We start from the raw sequence: 19,942 nt of genomic DNA, 5'->3' as shown, positions 1-19,942 counted from the left end.
CCCACTTTCATTCTAGCTGGCATGCCCTGTCCAGCATGGCTTTCTCCATGCTTTGGACTTACTCAGACAAAAGCTGACTGTTCTGCTCCTTTTCTGCTCACACTGTGGCCTGACCGCATCCCCTCCCCCATCAAAAAAAAAAAAAAAAAAAAAAAAACACTGAAATTAGCCAGAGTTGCCACCTTTGCCAGGCTCCATTATGAGCCAATGTCTTCAGGTCACCAGGAGAATGAGCTTTCACTGTGTCCTGTTCCAGGGCTCTTTCCTTCTGAGAGGCTGACTTATGGAATAGGCCACCAGATAGAAATGAGTGGCTCTTCCATCCACTCTTATAATCACCTGACAGGAAGACCGACAGGTCCATCCTGCCCCCTGCGCACACAAAGCTAATTTATGAAGAGGGTGATTTGAAGTAAAGAAAGATTTTAATTAGCCCAAGGCTGCCAAACAGGAGCTTAGTTTATTATTACTCAAATCAATCTCCCCAATGGCTAGGGTTGGAGTTTTTCAAAAAGTTTCAGGTCTAAGGAATGGGTCCTGGTGACTGGATGGGAATGAAATCATACAGGTGGGGGAAATCGTCTCTATGTGTTTGATCTGCCTCTGAGTGGGGACCACATGACTGGATGAGGCATTACTCATGGGTCTGGATGAGGCCAGCTGGTTGCCGGAATGCAAGTCTGAGAAATATCTCAAAAGACCAATCTCATAATCTATAATAGTGATGTTATCTATAGGAGCAATTAAAGAAATCACAAGTCTTGTGACTGCTGGCCACATGACTCCTGAGCAATAATGGATTATAGAAACTATGACTACATTTTAGCAGGATTTCAGTCCCTCCTATAATCCTAATGCTATGGTCTTGTATTACTTTTACAAAGACCATCCTTGACAAGGAGGGAGTTTATTTTAGTAAGGGGATATTATCATTCTTGCTTCAGAATTACACTGTAAACTAAATTCCTCCCATGGTTAGCCTGGACTATGCCCAGGAATGAGCGAGGACAGCCAGCCTCCAGCTAGAGGTAAGATGAAGTCTGCCATGCTAACTCTATCTCACTGCTGCAATCTTTGCAAAGGTGGTTTCACTCTCTCCACTGACTCACCAGGGGATCAGAGGAAGGACATGTCTACAGTCCCCAATGCCCATGGGCTTATTTCACCCATTTCACTCCAACCTCATCCTGCTGTGGTTGTCACTCAGTTGTAACAAGTAAAAAGATGAATAAACTTAAAAATCAAAAACTCTTTTCGATCGCTCAGAGAAGCAAGGTCTCAGCGCCAACTGCCCCATATACTGGAGAGACCCACAGGTAAATACAGAGCAGCACATCTTACCTGAGCAGAAACCCAGGCCCAGAAACTCAGTGGGGTGTCTTTTGCATCCTAGCCACCAGATGACCTTATCCAGACACAGTCAAAAACCCTGAACTGTAACTGATGAATTGCTGAAGGCTCAATGTGGACAAGGCACAGAGATTAACACTCCAGCAGATGCATCAGGTATGGGATTAGGAGGACACTTTTATGGCTCTCACTTCCTGGAACTATACCAGGTTTTCACAGTGAATATTCAATAAAATTCCCCCCATCTTTCTTGTGGGGGATGGGGAGGAACCACTTAGCTGGCAGTGAATTCAATTCTTCCTGGTAAGACCTGTCTTCATAAAGATTGTTTTACCACAGCCAAATCAGCTGGGGTTTGATGGGAGCTTAACTGGCCTGGTGAAGGGAAAATGCCCAACTCCAGCCCCCTCTAGCCATCATATCCCACCTAAGGAGGAGAAAATACTGAGAGGCAGTTGTGACATTCACAGCCCAGGGAACAGACCTCATTCAGGACCACAGAACCCCTCCCTCCCCACATTCAGCACTATATCATTGAAGGCCTGCTCACCCAAGTTCCTTTTACCCAGTACATCATGTCTGGCTTTCAAAAAAAAAAAAAGAAAAAATACAAGACAGGCTATGGCCAAAAAAACAAAATGTGGTTTGAAAGACAGAGCAAGGATCAGAACCAGACACAGATATGGCAGAGATGTTGAAATCATCAGACTGAAAATTTAAAGCAACTCTGGTTACCAGTTATGAGGGAAAAAGTAGACACCATGCAGGAAAAGATGGGTGATGTAGGCAGAGAGATGGATATTCTAAGAAAGAACTTAAAACAATGCTAGAAAAAAAAAAACTCTATAAATGAAGAAGCCTGGTAGCCTGGACACAGCTGAGGAACAAATATCTAGCTTGAGGATGTGTCAACAGAAACTTCTAAAACTCAAACAGCAAAGTTTAAAAAGAATGAGAAAAAAGTGGAACAACATATCCAGCTTTCTTTCCAATATTTTGTATTGACAATAGCATATTTTATATTTTGTAGTTGTGGGACCACTTCAAAGGCTGTAACATACACGTAATAAGAATAGTGGTGGTTCCTGGGACTGGATGGAGCTGGCCAGGTGGGTGCTGTCTGATGGGTTTGCTGCCAGTTTTACACACACCTGTGTCCTCATGATGACACCATTGTCAAAAGGTGGGGTGCTTCAGGTGGGGAGATGCATGAGGCACTGGCGTCTCACTTAGACTCTGCCCAATTTAAACAAATGTAATCAAACTCTAGTGTTTCTTGAGATCAAGAGAAAATGATGAAAGCATTTCACATGCCTCTTTTGGGCTCCTCCCAATTTTGCCTAACTGCACAGAAATTAGAAGCAGGGAGCTCTTTCTAAATTCACTAAGATAACACATATCACTTCTCTTAATTTGGCGTCATTCCTCACTTTATGTAATTGACACACCTAAGACTTTCTCTCTGATCAATCCTGTCCTCCCAACAGAATGCACACACCTCCCACTACCCAGGGAGTTGCTAATTCCAAACCACCTTCAGCATCTTTTTTGAGCATAATGTGATCTGGCTGGAATTCAGAGCAGACCTAAACCTTTTTATGTTATCAAGATGAATACTACTTCAAGCAATTGATCTTAGATCCTTGGACCGTTAATAACAGTGTCCACTTAGAGAAAAAAAAATGTTTCCTGCAAATTTTCATTTTACTATTGTCAGAACATGATGTGAAGTCCAAACTCATGATGAATTTTTAAATGCAAATTTTAGTACTAAACATTGAGCATCCCAAATCTAAAAATCCAAAGTCTGAAATGCCCTAAAATCCAACGCTTTTGACCACTGATGTGATGCTTAAAAGAAATGTTCACTGGAACATTTGGATTTTGAATTATTAAAATATGAAATGCTAAACCAGTAAGTATACTGCAAATATTCCAAAATCAAAAAACGTTGGACATCCAAAATACTTTTTGTCCTAAGTCTTATGCATAAGAAATACTCAATCTGTATGAAGTATAGGCACCCAGCTGTACAGTAGACCTCTAGAACCTTCTCGTCCTGCATCACGGAAACTGCAGACCCACTGAACAACTCCCCATTCCCCCCACTGTTTTTGATATGTAGTTCTTCTGAAATATTCTGAATATAATATCTTGAAAATTAATCCCTTTTCAGATATATAATTTGCAAATAGTTTTCCATCTCATGGGTTGCCTTTTCACCTTCTCAGTAATGTTGGCCTTCTTCTTTAATAGGCTACACCAAGAACTCACTAATCCAGTTGAGAAACAGAAGCTAAATGGAAAAGCCACCTTATTTGATATGTTAAATTATATAAAAAGCATTTTCAAATGATAAGTGATAAGTGATGCTAAACCTTCTCTAAGTTTTATTTATGGGTATGTTACTGATGTGAGTGTTCCCAGAATTATGAGATTCCTAGAAATTGAATATATTATTATAATAATCATGTCATATTCCGCAGAAGTTAGTCAGAATGTAATATGCCACAGAAGTAACTAAATTTCGATGTGAGCTGTCTTTATCATTTATTCCTTCTCTTCTTTTTTTTCCATGACAGCTGCTTCAGGACAAGAAAGTTCTTTTGGTCTCTCAGTTGGGGCCACTGTCAGCATCATGACTGGAGTACCGGCTGGAGTTACTGTCTTTATTACACCAAACTCTTTGATCAGAGTTTCAACAATAGTCATTCTACATGTTGTTCATTCACAGATAGTTGTTTTGATTCTTCCTGAAAGCATCTGCAATCAGCTACTGTCCAAAATTGCTTCTATTTCAAAAGATTTATGGAAAAGATACTGACAAGTACTCTTGCATACAAGTTTCTGAGCAGTTCAAGATTATACCACTGGACTGTCTACGGACTTTCAAAACTTTAACAAACAGGCTGATGCCTTCATGAAATATGCCAACCTAGGCCAAGCTTAACAAAAATAATTTCATTGAAATAAATAATAATGTGGATAATGTTTTTATAATTTTTATTTGAAAATTTGCTGATTCTTTAAATTTTTTTCCCAGATTTATGGAATTTTTCTTCTTTTAAGCTATCTATATCTAAAGCAATTTGGTAAAGTATACTTTTGGAAATGATAATTGAAGCCCATTGATTTTTGCTCTTTACCTAACTGTCCCAGGATTGGGAAACTATTCATGAGTATTCATATGTTTATGCTAATACAGTTATTTGCACAAGTTTAGTAAGAATCTTCTCTCTTTACAAAAGGACACGTTTCAAAACATTGGTTATATTACCATGGCTTTGACTGAGATGTTGTATTTGAGAATATACATAGAATGGACCCATAAGTACTGCAGGCAAAGTCTGAAGATGGCCTTCATTTGGCTTCCTCGTCTCAAGACATTTGTAAAAGTTTAATCTGAGACTCCTTATAAAAACTTCTAGCGAAGCAAACTTTAGGAAGAGCTTCTGTGCTCCAATGCTACTCTTGATGCACTTATGTAAAGAATCCCGGAAAAGTTTGATAAGACTAAACCTACTTTGTAAACAAATTTGTCCTACTGGGATTATCTTTGGTAAAAATAGATATGCCTATAGAGAGAAAAATAATATTGAAAATAAAAACTGTAGTATACTTGCCATGAAATTGCAGCTCTGTTCATTGTTTTTGAGTTTTTATTCTTCACCAGTAGACTGGACTAGACTCTGAATTCTTCTGGTTCCTCCCATCCAGTTTTCTCTTATTGAATCAGTAAGAACAAAATCTGCTTTGTTCCTGAAGCGCTATAAGCTGGAGGTGGAAAGCTCAATGTAAATGTCATGGGAAAACCCTCGTGCCTGAAGTATGAGTCACTCAGAGCTCACCAATATGTTTGACACCATAACTACAGACACTCAAACTGAAAACCAGGATAAGAAGTTGACAACTTCACACTGTGAAAAGCTTTTCCTAAGTTGTCAGAACAAGTCTCCACATCAAAATCCGGCTCTTACCCCTCTTAATTTGTCCATGCTTATGCCTGCCTCTTTCACTTGGCAGGATGATGGTATCATTAGAATTTCACATGAAGTAGCTTCTGAGAGTAGCATAACAGAGTGACAGATATATCATGTCACCCTCAAAGTTTTACATCACATATCATTTAGTCCACCCAACGGCTGACATTAGCAGCATCTTTAACACGATTGTTTGTTCAAATGTACAGTGGTCCCTTTTAAAGTTACATTTTCAGACTCACTTGTTCTCACTCCCTGTTTTATTTTAATAAGCCATTGAATGCTACATAATAAAATTGTTCCCTACCAGCTGAACAGGGAGGAGCCTGTGCAGTTTCTGACACTGATTGTTGCACATAAACAAATACATCGAGTATCATAACGAGTCAATCACAAAAGTTACCAAACATACTACTTGGTTAAAATTGCTAGACTCTTCTGGCTCATTCTTTGATCTATTCTATTTTAGTTGGTTTGCATCTTGCCTAAAGTGCATACTCCAAACCTTTGGTGTTATCCTCCTAATAGTCATACTAGTAACCTCTCTGGTGTGAAAAATTCTACAAGTTTTTAAATTCTACAATTTGGTGTGGTGAATTCTACAAAAGTTTTTAAAAAGTTTTTTGTGCAGCCATCAACAAATACCAAAGGGTCTCTCTTTGGCTGAAATGACAAAAACTCAAAGAAATGTGTGATCAGGAAGACATCATAAACCTTTAAATGATGGAAGCCCAATATGATGGTTACTGAGATGAATGCCAATGCTTTAAATTTTGGTCACACTCTCACCTAAGTGAGAGCCTAGAGACTCCAAAATAGAACCACTCATGCTAAATGCTACAATCTACAAGTGAAATTTTAATGAAGCAAAGAGATACCAGAACAGACCTTTGTTTTTTGTTGAAAACAGGAGATTCCACTCTACCTGAGACAGCATAATAAAAGTTTCCTCTGCTTTAACTTTTACAGAAAAGTGACCTGAAGTACCCTAATGTTAACCAATTTATTTATTTATATGGCTTTGTTTACTGGTTCCCGCTTGACAAAACCCACTGTTTTGTTATTGTATAGCTCAGGGAGGGCTGTCACTATATTTGTAGAGTAAGAGCTGCCTCAAATAATAAATGAAAAATAAAATCTATAACTACATTAGTTGTAATTTTGTCTTTTGATGCATGCTCACACCCAGCATTGGCCAGTGGAGTTTCACAGGTTCATCATTCTCACACTGATGCCCCTGCTTTTCTTTGTCACTTACAAGGACACTTCTGATTACAATGGGCCCATCCAGATAATCTGGAATAACCACTACATCTTAAGATTTTAATTTTATCACCCCTGCACAGTATTTTTACCAAGAAAAGTAAATGCACAGGTTCCGGAGCTAGGGTGCAAACATTTTAGGAGTCCGTTATTCTGCCAACACAGGTAACTTTCATAAATGTCACCCACAACAAAAACTTGCTTTGCCTTCCTTCTGTGTCTTACTTTTCTGTCTGTGCACAAACATCAGGGTGAAACACACAATTTCTATGAAGTAGCTGGAGAAGTCTAGACCACTCATTTGAGCTCCCTCAGCCTCTGTTCTCATCTTCAGCTGAAGGGTGACCCTTCACGCAAAAGAAAATGAAAGTGGAAGAGTAAATCAAAGTGTGTAAGGTATTAGTCACAGAACAAGGTACCAGATGAACCCTTGGGTAAACTTTTTTTTTTTGAGGTGGAGTCTCACTCTGTCACCCAGGCTGGAGTGCAATGCCACAATCTCAACTCACTGCAACCTCCGCATCCCAAGTTCAAGTAATTCTCCTGCCTTCAGCCTCCTGAGTAGCTGGGATTACAGGTGCATGCCACCACACTTGGCTAATTTTTGTAGTTTTAGTAGAGATGGGGTTTCACCATGTTGGTCAGGGCTGGTCTCAAACTCCTGACCTCATGATTCACCTGCCTTGGCCTCCCAAAGTGCTGGGATTACAGGCCTGAGCCACCAAGCCCAGACAATAACATTTTTATCAGACCTTTCCTTTCACCATTCCATTTCTGTCACCCTCACCCATCTTCTCCTCCGACTTTTTCCTCTACAGTGACTTACTCGGTCTAATATGCTGTTTAGCATCAAAAGCCACACCACAAATTCTTTTTTGACTCTCTTGGAATGTTCTTGTGATGCCCAGATCCTTGGAAGCCTGAGCCTTAAATTAGTGTGCCCCAAATATGAGATATGGGGTCAAAGGAGATTATTTTGGAGCTTTAAGTTTTAAAGACTGTGCTGCAAGGTTTCAGACTTTCATGGGGCCTGTATACTATTTCCTTCAGCCTATTTCTTCCCTTGGAATGGGAGTATTTACCCAATGCCTATACCTCCATTGTGTCTTGAAAGTAACTAACTTGTTTTTGAATTTACAGGCTCATAAGTAAAAGGAACTTGCCTTGTCTCAGATGAAACTTGCTATTTCGGACTTTTGAGGTAATGCTGGAATGAGTTAAGACTCTAGAGACTGTTGGGAAGCCATTCTTATATTATTAAATGTGAGAAAGACATGAGATTTGGGAGGCACGATGGAGAGAATAATATTTTTTTGGACCTTTACCCCCACCCAAATCTCAAGTCAAATTGTAATCTCCAAAGTTGGAGGTGGAGCCTGGTTGGATGTGATTGGATCATGGAGGTGGTTTCTCATATTTTAACACCATTCTCCTTGGTGCTGTTGTAGCAACAGTGAGATTTATCTGGTTGTTTACCAGTGTGCAATCCTTGCTCTCTTCCTCCAGCTCCCATTATATAAGATGTCTTCCTCCACCGTTGGCTTTCTCCATGATTGTAAGTTTTCTGAGGCCTCCTCAAAAGCTGAGCAGATGCCAGAATCATGCTTACTCTACAACCTGCTGAATCATGAGACCATTCAAACTTTTTTCTTTATAAATTATTGAAGTTCATGTATTTGTCTGTAGCAATGTAAAAACAGACTTATACAGCCTTATTTTCAGTAGAAAAAAAACTAGGGAGTAAAGCATTCTAACTGTGTACCAGATGCAAAGCCCAAGACAAAGAACAGAGCTATGAAGAAAATGCCTGGGTAATGTCATGTCTCCCAGCATGGCCAAAAGGCACAGCTGGAGGATGGGATGGGTTTTGTCCCAAGTTCTTACTATGGTCACTCATCTAGAACTCAGAATTTAAAGGTACAAATATAAAGACATAAGCCCACAGACAAATTAAGAAAATGTATATATATGGAAGCAACTGTTTGATGACCTTAAAGCATCTAGTAAAGACAATATAAACCTGCCTGCCAACAGACCTAGGCAAAAACACATAAATTAAATTATGAAGACAGTTCTACTTTATTTTGCCAACAATTTTAAAACTATCTATATTCACCAAAGGTTACTAAAATCACATGTATAGAAAAGCATTTGGGCTTATTCACTTAATTTGTGAGTACTCATTAATTTTTACATTAATTTGATACTATGTGTAAACAGTATATAAAAGTGTGACATATACATATATGTGATGAAACATATAACATATACATGTTCACATAAAGATAGAGAGAGACAAAAAGATTTTAGAGTTTTGATTTTAGAACTTTAGGCATGAGATCAGTAGAACCCACCATTTTAAAGGATAGCTGGATTCAAATTGCTTTCTTGTAAATGGTAATGGTTAACATTTATCTGAGCAAGGCTTTACCGAGTTTTAGAGGAAATACATAGCACATTTACATCTCGAAGCAAAGAGAGAGAGAGAGAACTTAAGCTTTTTCAAGAAAAAATTTGGTGTGTTCAAGGAAGATTAAAAATAGATGCCAAGGTAACACAAAAATAATAGAAATTTACCATGGGGTTTTATTTTTTTATTATACTTTAAGTTTTAGGGTACATGCGCACAACGTGCAAGTTAGTTACATACATATACATGTGCCATGTTGGTGTGCTGCACCCATGAACTCATCATTTAACATTAGGTATATCTCCTAATGCTATCCCTCCCCCCTCCCCCCACCCCACATCTGGCCCTGGTGTGTGATGTTCCCCTTCCTGTGTCCATGTGTTCTCATTGTTCAATTCCCACCTATGAGCGAGAATATGCGGTATTTGGTTTTTTGTCCTTGGGGTGGTTTGCTGAGAATGATGGTTTCCAGCTTCATCCATGTCCCTACAAAGGACATGAACTCATCATTTTTTATGGCTGCATAGTATTCCATGGTGTATATGTGCCACATTTTCTTAATCCAGTCTATCATTGTTGGACATTTGGGTTGGTTCCAAGTCTTTGCTAATGTGAATAGTGCCGCAATAAACATACGTGTGCATGTGTCTTTATAGCAGCATGATTTATAGTCCTTTGGGTATATACACAGTAATGGGATGGCTGGGTTAAATGGTATTTCTAGTTCTAGATCCCTGAGGAATCGCCACACTGACTTCCACAATGGTTGAACTAGTTTACACTCCCACCAACAGTGTAAAAGTGTTCCTATTTCTCCACATCCTCTCCAGCACCTGTTGTTTGTTTAGAGATGTAGCTTTTAATTTGGTCTGTGCTCTTCGATTGAATCACTGTGCTCAAGATAGAGCCCATTAAGGAAGAGGGCCAATAAAGTCTTTGCAATTTTTAGATTTTAATCATTTAAATATGTAAAAAAGAGAACTAGTTGAAAGGGAGAACATTTAGACATTAAAAATCAAGGCTTTCACTGAATCCCAGGTCCCCAAGAAGAGGAAAATGCAATGGGGACCATACTGTGCAACACTTCCAGAGTACTTTGCTACAAAGGCATTTCCCTATTGTTTAAACTGTGTCCTTTGCATCTAAACATGGAAAGAAATGAGTAGCCCTCTGAAGTTAGAATAATTTATTATAACCACTGTTAGTCACCTTCAAAACCATAGCTCTTACCACTGACCCAGCAACCATTACACACACAAGGTCAAATATTTTTACAGTAACAAGTAATGTAAAAGGCAAAGAGGTCAGGTAACACAATGGAGAAAAGAGCAGAGTTGTAGACCTGAGAGAAATCCATTCACTTGAAACTCTTGGGGTTCCATGAGAAAAAAAACTATGGTTAGTCCCCTACAAGAGAGTCTGTGTCATCTTTTCTGTTTTCCTAAAGGGGACCTAATATAGGAGTTATTGAGAAATTATTTTAGGCAGCTAGAAGGGGTAAAAGAATTCTTGGAAGAATTTTCCTTTAATAAAAAGCAGCCCCCAAACCATTTCTAACAGAAAACAGACTGAATGATCAGGCTGCAAGCATAGATATGCATATGTAGATGCAGGCAGCTAAGAGCCAGGTACACCCAATATGGCAGTTCCTGCCCTTTTTTCCTTGTCACCACATGTGCAGGTGTCATGGTGACTACCAGATAGAAGCCACATTTGCATAATAAAAGATTAGGGTGGGAGGGCCAGTCTTTTTTCAGGCTATGTAAATGGCACACCTGGTCAAAACAATCCCCTGGATGCTATGTAAATCAATCACTGCCTCCTCAAGTCTCTGTACAAAATCAATTGCATTCCACCAAAAATTGGAGACCCTCTCTCAGGTGACTGCTTTCTCAGTATGAGAAAGCTTTTTCTCTCTCTCTTCTTTTTTGTCTGTTAAATTTTTCACTCCTAAACCCACTCCTCATGTGTTTCCATGTGGAGAATCTCACCATCACATGAGGCTGGGGGATGTCCTGAAGCAGCTGAGAATTTCTGGCCAGGACACACCCTGATGTTATTCAAAGGCTTCTGGACTGAACACAGCCTCCAGCAGCCCATCCAGATGTTGGTAATGGGTCTCCTAATTTGCTATCCTGTTGCAAATTTGTTCTTCCTTTCTATCGATGGTCTCTATGTCTCCTATTCTTTTTGTGTATGCAATATGTGGAAATTTTTACAGTTCAGGGAAACAGTTCTGTTAGGAAACATCAGTAAATGCTATAATAACTAACCCAATAGGTGTCTCAGTCTCTCTCCCTCTCTCTCTCTCTCCTTCCTTTGGTAAGCACATGGTATTTCTAAGCCAACAGTGTCACCAAGTGGAAATAGAAATCCTCCTCATGAGGCACATTGTTGGTCCTTTGCCATAACACTGCACTTTTCCAATTCTCTCTTTTTTCACTGATAGAAAAGCCCTTTCTGTAAATGGGAAAGCTCTGCTTTCAACAGTTAGGAGTAAAATGTCTTCCATAGCCAAATTTTAGTTCCAATACTGCCGCATCAGCAGGAAAAACTGCCATTAGGTCCCTATGTTCATTTAAGGTACCTATTCTATCTCCAATTAGAACAGTATTTAATTAATAAGGATATTTTAAGAACAGAGTTAACCAGGACCACTTTTCTGAGGGTAAATGCTTTAGCATGGTCCATAACTGGCAACTGGCACATTCCCTCTGTTAAAGAAAGCTTGCTCAAAGGCAACTGTTACAGTTTCTCCGGAGATCCATTTTTCAGGAAGCCAGGCAGATCACAGGCAGATAAGCTAAGGTTGCATGGACAAAGTGTGGCTAATCTCATCACTTCATTTATCCAGTTCCATGGCTTAGAGAGCAACACCTACAACCATGGGCAGCACATTTAACACAGTGCCAGGACTCAGGAACCAAGGACAGAAAACAGTTGGGGGGATGCTCCCACTGTCTTCCACTCCACTCTGGGTCACAATGAAAGAAGGGAGACTATAAGGACACTTTTATTCTCACTTCTTTTTCTCGATGGCTAACAGAGCATCTTCAGCTTGCACCCCTCTGGAGTGCACTCTGAGGCACTAGAACTCCTTTAACCTCAGACTTTGAAGAGAAAAGCAACTCATTCTATTTTGCACAATGATAGGGCATTTTTACTAAACCTTTACAAGCATTGTAACAGCAATCCAGATTTTTTAACAGCCATATCAGGCAGATCTATAAAGAATAATCCCCTAGAATTAGGAAAGCAACTTCCAAGGGAACCATCTGAGAATCTCCATAATTTGGGGTCCCTCCAAGTTCCCTTCTCATTACAGGACCTTAGGCAAATAAAGTAAGACTTAGGCCGATTTTCACACAATCTGGATGGGTATATAGAAGCTTTCCAGAATTTAAGTCAGGTGTTTCACCTCACATGGAAGGATGTTATGCTGCTCCTAAACCAAACCCTAACTGTAGCTGAAAAACAGGCAGCTCTGCAAGCAGCAGAGAATTTTGGACATGAGCAACATATCTCCTATAATACACCAAAAGGGAAGGAAGGAGATATGGAAAGTGAGGAAATAGCAGAAACACCATTCCAAATAGGAAGTGAAGCAGTACCTCTTGACAACCCTGATTGAAACCCCAATAGCTGTGCTCACTTCGGCAGCACATATACTAAAATTGGAATGATACAGAGAAGATTAGCATGGCCCCTGTGCAAGGATGACATGCAAATTCGTGAAGCGTTCCGTATTTTTAGCCCATCAGACTAACAGCAGATCTCTCAGCAGAAACCCTACAAGCCAGAAGAGAGTGGGGGCCAATATTCAACATTCTTAAAGAAAAGAATTTTCAACCCAGAATTTCATATCCAGCCAAACTAAGCTTCATAAGTGAAGGAGAAATAAAATACTTTACAGACAAGCAAATGCTGAGAGATTTTGTCACCACCAGGCCTGCCCTAAAAGAGCTCCTGAAGGAAGTGCTAAACATGGAAAGGCACAACCGGTACCAGCCACTGCAAAATCATGCCAAAATGTAAAGACCATCGAGACTAGGAAGAGACTGCATCAACTAACGAGCAAAATAACCAGCTAACATCATAATGACAGGATCAAATTCAAACATAACAATATTAACTTTAAGTGTAAATGGACTAAATGCTCCAATTAAAAGACACAGACTGGCAAATTGGATAAAGACTCAAGATCCATCAGTGTGCTGTATTCAGGAAACCCATCTCACGTGCAGAGACACACATAGGCTCAAAATAAAAGGATGGAGGAAGATCTACCAAGCAAATGGAAAACAAAAAAAGGCAGGGGTTGCAATTGTAGTCTCTGATAAAACAGACTTTAAACCAACAAAGATCAAAAGAGACAAAGAAGGCCATTACATAATGGTAAAGGGATTAATTCAACAAGAAGAGGTAACTATCCTAAATATATATGCACCCAATACAGGAGCACCCAGATTCATAAAGCAAGTCCTGAGTGACCTACAAAGAGACTTAGACTCCCACACATTGATAATGGGAGACTCTAACACCCCACTGTCAACATTAGACAGATCAATGAGACAGAAAGTCAACAAGGATACCCAGGAATTGAACTCAGCTCTGCACCAAGCGGACCTAATAGACATCTACAGAACTCTCCACCCCAAATCAAGAGAATATACATTTTTTTCAGCACCACACCACACCTATTCCAAAATTGACCACATACTTGGAAGTAAAGCTCTCCTCAATAAATGTAAAAGAACAGAAATTATAACAAACTATCTCTCAGATCACAGTGCAATCAAGCTAGAACTCAGGATTAAGAATCTCACTCAAAACCGCTCAACTACGTGGAAACTGAACAACCTGCTCCTGAATGACTACTGGGTACATAACGAAATGAAGGCAGAAATAAAGATGTTCTTTGAAACCAACAAGAACCAAGACACAACATACCAGAATCTCTGGGATGCATTCAAAGCAGTGTGTAGAGGGAAATTTATAGCATTAAATGCCCACAAGAGAAAGCAGGAAAGATCCAAAATTGACACCCTAACATCACAATTAAAAGAACTAGAAAAGCAAGAGCAAACACATTCAAAAGCTAGCAGAAGGCAAGAAATAACTAAAATCAGAGCAGAACTGAAGGAAATAGAAACACAAAAAACCCTTCAAAAAATAAATGAATCCAGGAGCTGGTTTTTTGAAAGGATCAACAAAATTGATAGACCACTAGCAAGATTAATAAAGAAAAAAAGAGAGAAGAATCAAATAGATGCAATAAAAAATGATAAAGGGGATATCACCACCGATCCCACAGAAATACAACTACCATCAGAGAATATTACAAACACCTCTACGGAAATAAACTAGAAAATCTAGAAGAAATGGATAAATTCCTCAACACATACACCCTCCCAAGACTAAACCAGGAAGAAGTTGAATCTCTGAATAGACCAATAACGGGAGCTGAAATTATGGCAATAATCAATAGCTTACTAACCAAAAAAAGTCCAGGACCAGATGGGTTCACAGCCAAATTCTACCAGAGGTACAAGGAGGAGCTGGTACCATTCCTTCTGAAACTATTCCAATCAATAGAAAAGAGGGAATCCTCCCTAACTCATTTTATGAGGCCAGCATCATCCTGATACCAAAGCCAGGCAGAGACAAAACAAAAAAGAGAATTTTAGACCAATATCCTTGATGAACATCGATGCAAAAATCCTCAATAAAATACTGGCAAACAGAATCCAGCAGCACATCAAAAAGCTTATCCACCATGATTAAGTGGGCTTCATCCCTGGGATGCAAGGCTGGTTCAATATACGCAAATCAATAAATGTAATCCAGCATATAAACAGAACCAAAGACAAAAACTACATGATTATCTCAATAGATGCAGAAAAGGCCTTTGACAAAATTCAACAACCCTTCATGCTAAAAACTCTCAATAAATTAGGTATTGATGGGATGTATCTCAAAATAATAAGAGCTATCTATGACAAACCCACAGCCAATATCATACTGAATGGGCAAAAACTGGAAGCATTCCCTTTGAAAACTGGCACAAGACAGGGATGCCCTCTCTCACCACTTCTATTCAACATAGTGTTGGAAGTTCTGGCCAGGGCAATTAGGAAGGAGAAGGAAATCAAGGGTATTCAATTAGGAAAAGAGGAAGTCAAATTGTCCCTGTTTGCAGATGACATGATTGTATATCTAGAAAACCCCATTGTCTCAGCCCAAAATCTCCTTAAGCTGATAAGCAACTTCAGCAAAGTCTCAGGATACAAAATCAATGTACAAAAATCACAGGCATTCTTATACATCAATAACAGACAAACAGAAAGCCAAATCATGAGTGAACTCCCATTCACAATTGCTTCAAAGAGAATAAAATATCTAGGAATCCAACTTACAAGGGATGTGAAGGACCTCTTCAAGGAGAACTACAAACCACTGCTCAAGGAAATAAAAGAGGATACAAACAAATGGAAGAACATTCCATGCTCATGGGTAGGAAGAATCACTATCGTGAAAATGGCCATCCTTCCCAAGGTAATTTACAGATTCAGTGCCATCCCCATCAAGCTACCAATGACTTTCTTCACAGAATTGGAAAAAACTACTTTAAAGTTCATATGGAACCAAAAAAGAGCCCGCATCGCCAAGTCAATCCTAAGCCAAAAGAACAAAGCTGGAGGCATCACACTACCTGACTTCAAACTATACTACAAGGCTACAGTAACCAAAACAGCATGGTACTGGTACCAAACAGAGATATAGATCAATGGAACAGAACAGAGCCATCAGAAATAATGCCACATATCTACAACTATCTGATCTTTGACAAACCTGACAAAAACAAGAAATGGGGAAAGGATTCCCTATTTAATAAATGGTGCTGGGAAAACTGGCTAGCCATATGTAGAAAGCTGAAACTGGATCCCTTCCTTACACCTTATACAAAAATCAATTCAAGATGGATTAAAGACTTAAATGTTAGACCTAAAACCATAAAAACCCTAGAAGAAAACCTAGGCATTACCATTGAGGACATAGGCATGGGCAAGGACTTCATGTCTAAAACACCAAAAGCAATGGCAACAAAAGCCAAAATTGACAAATAGGATCTAATTAAACTAAAGAGCTTCTGCACAGCAAAGGAAACTACCATCAGAGTGAACAGGCAACCTACAAAATGGGAGAAAATTTTCACAACCTACTCATCTGACAAAGGGCTAATATCCAGAATCTACAATGAACTCCAACAAATTTACAAGAAAAAAACAAACAACCCCATCAAAAAGTGGGCGAAGGACATGAACAGACACTTCTCAGAAGAAGACATTTATGCAGCCAAAAAACACATGAAAAAATGCTCACCATCACTGGTCATCAGAGAAATGCAAATCAAAACCACAATGAGATACCATCTCACACCAGTTAGAATGGCAATCATTAAAAAGGTCAGGAAACAACAGGTGCTGGAGAGGATTTGGAGAAATAGGAACACTTTTACTCTGTTGGTGGGACTGTAAACTAGTTCAACCGTTGTGGAAGTCAGTGTGGCGATTCCTCAGGGATCTAGAACTAGAAATTGCATTCAACCCAGCCATCCCATTACTGGGTATATACCCAAAGGACTATAAATCATGCTGCTATAAAGACACATGCACACGTATGTTTATTGTGGCATTATTCACAATAGCAAAGACTTGGAACCAACCCAAATGTCCAACAATGATAGACTGGATTAAGAAAATGTGGCACATATACACCATGGAATACTATGCAGCCATAAAAAATGATGAGTTCATGTCCTTTGTAGGGACATGGATGAAATTGGAAATCATCATTCTCAGTAAACTATCGCAAGAACAAAAACCAAACACCGCATATTCTCACTCATAGGTGGGAATTGAACAATGAGAACACGTGGACACAGGAAGGGGAACATCACACTTCGGGGACTGTTGTGGGGTGGGGGGAGGGGGGAGGGATAGCATTGGGAGATATACCTAATGCTAGATGACGAGTTAGTGGGTGCAGCAGACCAGCATGGCAGATGTATACTTATGTAACTTACCTGCACATTGCGCACATGTACCATAAAACCTAAAGTATAATAATAATAAACAAAAAAAGAAACCCCAATAGCTCTGCAGATTAATGGAAAAGAAAAACTAAGGCCAGATCTCTTAATTCCTCTAAACTGTCTATGATAGACTCAAAGCCAGATGAAAAACCTGCAGCCTTTATGGATAGGTTGAGAGGGGCACTATTATCACACACCTTTTTATCTCCTGATTCAGTCAAGCAACAGCCTGTTCTAAAAGATAAGTTTATTATATAGAAAGCTCCCAATATTAGAAGGAACCTATAAAAGCCAAGCTATAGTAGCAGATAGCATCTTGGAAAACCTTCTGAGGGTAGCCACTTCAGTCTTTTATAATACGGACCAGGAGAAGGCCCAGAAGAAAGAGAGAAAGCTCAAGAGAAGGACAAAGCCTCTAGTAGCTGCTTTGCAGAGTTGCAAAGTCCAGGATCCCAAAACAGCAAGAGGAGGCCACCTTGACCCTGTCCAGCCTGTGGTGGAGACCACTGGAGATGCAACTGCTACCACAGGTGGAGGTCACTGGGTTCAGAACCAGTCTCACAGTGGTCCAGCAGGACTGATGGGTCCTGGGGTTCAAACCCCTGGCTCCAGCAGCTCAAACTGCCATTACAGCACAGGAGACACAGGTGATTCTGGAAATTATAGGAAGGAAATTAGATCTCCTTCTAACCACTAGATCCAGTCTCTCACTTTTCTCCTTTCTTATCCAGGCCTCCCCTCTTCCCGTAGCACAACCATAAGGGGTGTCTCAGGAAAAATTCTAATCCAATATTTTTCTCAACCTCTTATTTGCAGTTAGGAGCACCTATTGTTTACACCTGCTTCCAAACTACTGTCACAATAGCTCTAATAGTCAGAAAAGCCTCCAAATTAACCCCAGGAAAAAACGGTTTACACCCCCACTTAATGTGGCAAAATTACTTTCGTCTAGAGGGAGCTCTTAGCTGACAAACAGCTGGTAAAGCAAGAAATACATAAGGTAGGATAAGCAGTAGTCACTCTAAATAACATCTCTCTTCAGGTGCAGGTGCTCAATCAGCTAAACAAATAGTTCTTACAAGAGAACTTAAATTAAGCAAGGGAAAGGTAGCTAACATTTACACTGATTCCAAGTATGTTTTTTTAGTTCTTCATGATCATGCTGCCATTTAAAATAAAAGGCATTTTCTTACCACTAATGGATTTCCTATAAAATATCTCCAAAAAATTAACAGGTTATTATCCTCAGTTTTCTTCCATGAGAAATAGCAGTGATACATTATAGGGAACATCAAAAAGGGAACAGATGAATTAGCCAAAGGAAATAGGTTCTCTGATCAGGCAGCTAAGTCACTGGCAAGGCACCAACACACCTCAAAGCCTTCTAATCTAGGAAGACTCCATAAGATAAATTAAACCTCAGTACCTTCCTGCAGAAATAAAATAGGCCACTTCTCAGGGTATTCTTTCCAGTCCTCAGAATGGCTGCAGTCAGAGGATGGCAAACTCCATTTGCCAGCCTTCAGCCAATGGGAAGTCCTTAAAATCCTTCACCAAACTTTTCACCTAGGAAAGGATAAAACTTATCAATGTGCTTACAGATTATTTTCATATAGAAAGTCTCGAAATTGGTTAAGCATGTAACCTCTCTAGCTCACTTCCAACAGGAATTGACACATCTAGCTAAAGCCCAGCCCCAGGAAATAGGACCACCCTTATTTAACCCAGATTTGGTATTAGCAGAAACTCTCTTCTCGCTCTCTCTCCTTAAGTGAAGTGGTTAAAATGGCACATTATATATATACACAAACACACACATATACATATATACATATACATATATACACATATACATACACATAAATATATGTGTGTATATTTATAGACCTGTGTATCTACATATTAAATTTATATAAATATATATTCACATTGAATGAATATAAGTATGTGTGTGTTTATACACTCAACCACAATTTTTTGAAAAGTGTTTGGTGAAAAAAAAACCCACTATGTAAAACACAGCCACCCTAATCAGATAGCCCTTATATACTTCCATGCAGACCTCTCATGCCATTATCTGCAGACAGGTTCAAGAATTTAGGGACATGAAACAGTCCAGCAAACAGCACATGCACAACATAAACGTATTTGCAGAAACTGAGAGCTAACCTGGAGGCACGAACCTCAGCACTGCCAGGACACATACCCTTCCCCATGGATTCTGACTTTATCTGACCCAGCCCACTATCCAGATCTTGTTGTGGGGCTGGGGCAGAGAAAGTCACAAAGCCTGTTACCTGGACACTCTGTGTGACACACAAGACCACCCCCACCCCATCATTAAGTCTCCCCACACAGGTCTGACCATCAGGCATCATGAGGAGGACTCTAGCATGGGCTCAGAAATCACACAAAAGAATTAGCCACAGAGAGAAACACTGAGCTAGAAGAGCTGGTTGCTGACATGGAACAGGGTCCCTGTAGTTCACGAGTCCAACCTGGTCTGAATTCCCCTCACTTCATAAGCCAGGCACCCCTGAGAAACAGCTTTTTCCCACGGTCTCCTCTGAGGTAACACATTAGGGTCCCTCGCTGTCAAGATTCCAGAGATGGAAGAAACCTGGACGGCACACATCCCAGCTTCACTCTTTCTCCCTCCCTCCCAGGAATCAGGGCTCAGGGCTCAGGAGGAAAGGCAGAGCCCAGTGAGGCCAGAGTTGGTGAGACGTGTGAAAGGTGTTCAGTGAAAAAAGTGCATCTCCCTTTCATTCTACCTGACTAGCCCTGTCCTGCACAGCTTCCTCCACCCTGAGGACTTCCCCAGACACCCTATCTAACAAAGTT

At 39.8% G+C, this 19,942-nt stretch overlaps 1 long non-coding RNA gene and 1 other non-coding gene across 2 annotated transcripts; one reads left to right on the top strand and one right to left on the bottom strand.

The window, feature by feature from the left end:
* Positions 1-4,968: 4,968 nt before the first annotated feature.
* On the bottom strand, positions 4,969-19,389 carry LOC129051989 (uncharacterized). The gene is made up of 3 exons (XR_008516613.2): positions 19,268-19,389; positions 18,525-18,664; positions 4,969-5,124 (listed from the first exon to the last, which is right to left on the bottom strand). It is a non-coding gene; the product is annotated as an uncharacterized LOC129051989 (long non-coding RNA).
* On the top strand, positions 12,648-12,754 carry LOC112130261 (U6 spliceosomal RNA). The gene has a single exon (XR_002912532.1). It is a non-coding gene; the product is annotated as a U6 spliceosomal RNA (small nuclear RNA).
* Positions 19,390-19,942: the final 553 nt, after the last annotated feature.

Source organism: Pongo abelii, chromosome 20 (assembly GCF_028885655.2).
Source record: "Pongo abelii isolate AG06213 chromosome 20, NHGRI_mPonAbe1-v2.0_pri, whole genome shotgun sequence".
Lineage (NCBI taxonomy): Eukaryota > Metazoa > Chordata > Mammalia > Primates > Hominidae > Pongo > Pongo abelii.
Note: the sequence above shows the minus strand (reverse complement) of the source record. Positions and strands in the feature narration are given on the sequence as shown.